The following is a 6,426-nucleotide window of genomic DNA, read 5'->3' on the forward strand; positions in this document are numbered from 1 at the left end:
TAGTTAATGCTTTGCCTCACTGGTCTCTTCACTCTTTTTACTACAGGCTTAGTAGATTTTAGTTTCTGCCTGTCTGTTGGAATAAGATGAAGCAAGCAGTGGTTCCACAAGGCTGCCCAGAGTACAGAGTGATATGCATCCTTAAGAATTGTGTGGCACTGGTCTAGTGTATTTTTCTCCCTTGTGGGACAATTAATATACTGTCTGTATTTTGGGAGTTCAAGTGTTAGTTTTACTCTGTTAAAGTCACCAAGGATAATAAAAAGAGAATCCGGATTATTTTGCTCCAAGCCAGATATTTGGTTTGCCAGGTTTTGCAGTGCATCACTCAAGTTGGCCTGTGGTGGGATATAAACTCAGAGGAGAATGAAGGAGAATGAATTGATTCCAAATTTTGGCTCAGTATTTATTCAGCACTGTGACATCTGTGCACCAACATTCATGAATGTTGAAGCTGATTCCTTTCCTTTTCAGCCACCTTTCATTTTACCTGATAGCTCCATTACACAATCTGCTCGTTGTAAGTGGAAGCCAGAGCGAAGTAATCTACTGTCTGGGATTGAGTGACTGAGCCAAGTTTCAGTAAAACAGAGAGCAGCGGAGCATGCAAAGTCTTTGTTTGTTCTCTTGAGAAGGATCAGTTTGTCCATTTTGTTCAGCAATGAGCGGAGGTTCGCCAGGTAAATCGATAGGAGCGCAGTTTTAAATCCCCTCTGTCGCAGCTTCACTAGCGCACCGGCATGCTTCCCCTCACCGGCGCCTCCTCCATATACCATACAGAGCAGCTGCTGCTCCAGCTAAGAGCTCCAAAAAACTTTACGGGTTTGTAAAAACTGATGAAAAATTGTCTGGAGTGAACTGCCAGATGTTAAGCAGTTCTTTTCTGGTGTAAGTTATCACGGTAGGGTGACCAAACCCACAGAAAGTAAACAAAAAGAAATTAAGTCCTAGAGAGAGTCGTGCCGAGGGAGCCATCCACGGCGCCATCTTGGATGAGATGAGAGTGCATGGTGTGTTTACATGCTCATTTCCCTTCAGAATTGGTGTGGCCAGCTATAGCAAGAGTGTGTCTTACTGTGTGTTGGTGGTGGTGCTTCTGACAGTTGCAGTGCTCACAGAGGGGTGTTGTGCTGTGGTGTTGGGGTGCATATCCGTTGGGTGTCCTCTGGCATAGCGAGGCCTGTATCCAATTCTGGAGAGGTGCCAAGTGTGATTGTTTGTTTTTGCATTTGAATGATTTTATGTGCAATTTTAAATAAAGAATTTTGTAATTACAATCTGTTTTGATACCTGACTCAGCCGTAACTGAACCTGTGTGTCTTTGGAGTTTAATGTAAGGGTGAGCCCCGGTAGTAGGCCCCCAGGATGGCATAGTCGGCTACTTGGACTTGCAGCCCTGTGTTAGTAATTTCCCCATGCTTTGGCAAGTATATGAGTGAGGGGTCTGGGCTTTTGGGTTATTCATTTGTTTTCACATGCATGCATACCGCCACACATGCAAATTAGCACAAGGTAAAAGTTTCCCCATTTATACTGATAGCAGTTATGTACACATTGTGGAAATAGAGGTTTCCTTACTCATACAGTAAATAAACCATGTACAAGTACAATGGCCTGATTTCTGATCTCCTGGATGCTATAAACAAAATCTAGTGCCATAAGTACTGTAAATGTGAAGCACATACAAAGAAAACTGACTCCATTTCACAGGGTAATGCAAAAGCGGATGCAGCAGCAAAGGCAGCCACACAAAAATCCCCTATGAATAAACTTTATGTATTTTGAAAATATGTATTCCACAACTGACCGTGAAGACCTTCAGGCACTTTACACAGCAGAAGAAAGCGCAGCATGGAGAAAAGCAGGATGTGTGGTAAGAAACAGCCCTAAGGACAAACCATGCATGCCAAATAAATTGTTTCCTTAGTATAATAAGTTGTCACGTGAGTAAGACCAAGGGCTGCATCAAAAGAAGGGATGTACAACAGTATCTCTAGATATTGGTACACATAGGGCTCACGAACATTTTGTGAAAGATGCTTTGTTATTGTGCAACCTTGTTCTCTGTTCTTTCACAAATCCATAAGCAGGTAAAGGAGGCATTGCCAAGGCAATGTAAACAGATCTGCACAATTTCATGCCAGGCGATTGGGTGATGGTGATGTATTTCAGGAAGAAGGGCTGGGAAGGTTCCAGGTACTTCTGGCCACATTGATTGCAGTGAAGTGACATGGATTCACATTATCCATTGGAAGCTAGTCCCAGAGACTGGGGGAAACAACATCATACCAAAGTTGCTAAGAGGAGCAAGAAAGAACATCAGGGCACATGGTGACGTGTTAGTAACCTCTCCCGTGAGCTCCTACTGATTCACTATGATGCGTAAAGAAAATCTTACAATAGCACAGCTTTTCGACGCTGAGAGAAGAAGCATCTGAACCCGCAGGGCAAAGACACACACATTTCACACATTGCTGCATGAGAGAGTAACACATGTATGTGCATGCACAAGTTAAAATAAATGAAAGAGATGCCCTTATCCAGAGCGATGTACAAAAGTAAGATTTAAATACCCTTGTATTGTCATAACTTACGCACACTCACCCACAGGACAAACACAGAGAATATAGATGGGGACTCTGGTATACACTGTTTGGACAGTGGACTCTCTACAGAGTATATCAATGATAATTCTGATGAGTGCATTATTAATCCTATTTTTTGTTTGCCCCTTGCATATTCAGATGTGTGCAAAACATTATAATGTATAATCTAACAACCAAACAACTCACAACACAATGAAACTACACAACAGTGACTGGACTCCTCCATTTAAAGATGTTTCCTCTGATTGGCCTAGTCAGACTGACTTAGAGCAAGACAGAGTCAAATATAGACAGTAGGCCATGCATGTGACTTGTAAAGAAGTCATAATCAGATCGACTCTTTGTAGTTATTTGAATTTTATGGGTTCAGGTGCTATCCCCACAAAACAGCATTAGCCACTAAAGGTCATTGAAACCCTGAAAGAGAGAATGGTATGATAATGTGAGATTGTACATAATCAAGCTTAGGTTTATGAATGTACTCATGTTCTTGATTGATTATGTGTAGTGTTATCTAGTATTTTAAGTCTACAATCTCTTAAATGTTTGGTAAAGATTGATTATTAGTAAAAATTTTGAACAAAATAAAAACTTTTGTGGATTAGAATTTGGTTATGAATAGAAATTGTTATTACCAGAGGCTGTTTGTATAAAATTATTAGAGGATCAGAATGAGCTGGTCAGAATGAGCTGGAGATGAGTTAGTTCATAAACAACTCTAGGCAGACCTTGGTAAGGGTAAGAATATCCTGATCAGGAGATGATCAGTTGTTGTCCATATAACCAATAATTGAGGAAGTTTTCCTTTCTTCAGTTTCTGTGTTTGAAACATGTTATAAAATATCAATTTAACAAACGCCCTTCCTCTCTCATGCTAAATGAGGATCATTGGGTCCTGTTGCACAACAGCATAAATAAACTTGTGAACATTTTTACTCTTGCCCACAAGTGTGAAATCTTTTTTCAAAATGTTCGCATTACAGCTTTAAGTGCCAGGAAGCCCTTGTGTCTGTGTAAGCTTCTGTCTCTCCCCTTTGGGAGTTTCTTTCTTTTCTGGTTTGAGTCTCATCAATTGGAAAAAAGTGCTTGCTTACTGTTTCTGAGGATGGCCTCCATGGAGATACGATTGACTGTTGTGGATTTAAGCATTAATAGAGTCTATAATTACAATAATTACATAATAAACAGAATAAACAGATCAGTAATAGTTTCCCCCTTATCACATGCTGACAATACATCATTTTAATTATTATATTACCCATGTGTTATTTTTAAAAAACAGAACCAGGTGAAAGTGATTGTTAACACTTGTGTTGTCCTCCTATACAAATTAGGAGCGCTGAGTCAACTTGACCTTGTCTGTTTTGACTGCTAATAAAAAATGAACTACATATGATAACCTTTTTTTTTTTTTTTTTTTTTTTTACCTTTTTAGTCAAACTTGTTTCCAACATATTAACATATATTTTGCATATATATATATATATATAAACCTTATTTATATACAAAAATATAAATATTTTTATTTACAGGCTGGTATATTTCAAGGGCTGGTATATTTCAAGGACTAGTATATTTCAAGGGCAGGAGATTGTTTTGAAACCATTTTGACCATTTTTAATGTCAGCAAATAATAAAACCTTTTTTTTTACAGGCCAAATTGACTTGAATGCTTATAAATCAAAAATTCTGCAATTAGTACCATTCTGTGTATAATATCTATTTTACACTTGTAATATGTATTTTGCCCACCTGATGTCATCTGATCAACCAACAACAGGCTACACACACACACACACACACACACACACACACACTCAAAAACATGCCATAATTTCATGTGAATAAAACTTTGTTTACCTCCTTATGTTTTGTTTTATTATACTTAATTTATGAATGATAACCCTTATGAAATTTTGCCATGTTTTGAGTAAAATAAGCAGAAATTATTAAATATTATTTTGGATAACCACTGACTGATAAATATCAAACATTACTCAGCATATCTCCAGGCCAAAGCTGACTGATGCAACTAAATTCATAAATAAGAAGAAACAAATATGATTTGAATATGAAAACACAACGTGTGTGTGTCTGTGTGTGTGTGTAGCATCATTTCGGTAGATCATATTTTGCCCTCTGCTAGGCGAAGGCATATCAAAAGTGTGAAATATTTACAAATGTTTGGCTTTTTTTCTTTTCTGGAGGCCTAATGAAATGCAATGCCCAATTTGTGTGTGTGTTTGTGTGTGTGTGTGTGCATGTGTGTGTGGGGTGTGAGTATATGTTTTGGGTGCGTGTGTTAGTGGACATTTTACGTGTGCATTTTTGTGTCTGTATGTGTTTTCATTGCGCTGAAAAGGGCAAAAGTGTGACCTATTGCCCCACTAAATGTTGCCGAGTCAAAATGACCCAAGAGGATAACGAACACGTAGTATATACTGTTCTGAACACATAGTTCAACAAAAATAGACAAAATTAATTTTGCTTACAAAGTTCATAATTTGGAACAATCCTGGTAAATTTCAGGCAAATATATGGAAGAAAACACTTTTGCTTCATTTTTGTGGTTTTCATTTCCCTGTAAGGATTTCATATCCCTACTACCAATAGTGGCCATCAGAACAACAAAAAATGACAATACCTTTCACTTATGTTATCATGGTATTTTCTTTCAATAATCCTTGCATGAAATATAAACATATTCACATATAAATATAGGATTTATTTGTGAGAACACTGATTCAATGCCGCCTAATTACCAAAACATTTAATAATGATTGTGTTACACTTCACTAGCATTTCTATTTTTCTCAGGCAGCAATAGAACACTTTCAATTGACTAAATGTTCCTTGCCTTATATTTTTTATTAAAACTGCATACTGTTTTCATTTGTGATTAAACTCAATTCTAAGTAATGGATTCAATATTTTAGATCATTTTGAAAACACTCAGGGATTAGAACTAAATGAAAACAACATCCCCATCTGCTGGTTAAAAATACTTAATGTGCTTACTATATAATTATGAAATCATGCTACAAGTTACATATTTTTAAACATTAGTAAGTCCCCAATTATTTACTTTCATGTGCAAACACTCTTGTAATAAGGGAGGCAAAGAAAGGCTGCACAGCACTGTTTGAGCTATGTGGGAACTTGAAAATGATTTAGTTGAAAATAAAAATGAGGGAGGGTGCAGTTGGCAAAGTTAAATATTTATTAGAACGTTTGAAAGTTTATTAGAACGTTTTACATTTTGAGTGTAAACAAAAAATGTTGATTGATGTGCATTGTCCCTTTCAAATAAAAAAAAAAAAGCCCACACCTCTTCCTAAAGCCCACACCCCTAAGCCAGTGCTGGAATGGCCTCATGTGAAGCAGATCCAAAGGTGCTGCCGACATGAGACTGAGCACCCTCTGTGCCTTGGCGAAAGAGAGAACTCAGGTTAGCCAAATAGCTTTCACTGCTGACAAGATGAAAGCCACCCGAGCGGGAGACAGATGTGCCCGCATCGTGATGGAGTCCCAAACTACCCCTAGAAAGGTGGTTCTTTGAAAAGAAGAAAGTGCACAGGTTTCTGGGTAATGGCCAACAATCATGGGCAACACACCCTGAAAACGGAAGGAAGAGGAGCAGGCAATAGGGGGAGCCTTCCTGAACAGGATGCTCATCGGAACCCCAGCCCTTGGGCATCAGGACTCCTTCGTAGCCCGTTTGGCCGAGATGACAGACCTACGGTCCCCTCTCACCTGATGGGTCTGGACCTTAAACGGGAGCACCAGCCGCCACACTAACCCTTTTTACTTCCCTGAGTGA

This window comes from Tachysurus vachellii, chromosome 26 (genome assembly GCF_030014155.1).
Source record: "Tachysurus vachellii isolate PV-2020 chromosome 26, HZAU_Pvac_v1, whole genome shotgun sequence".
Classification (NCBI taxonomy): domain Eukaryota; kingdom Metazoa; phylum Chordata; class Actinopteri; order Siluriformes; family Bagridae; genus Tachysurus; species Tachysurus vachellii.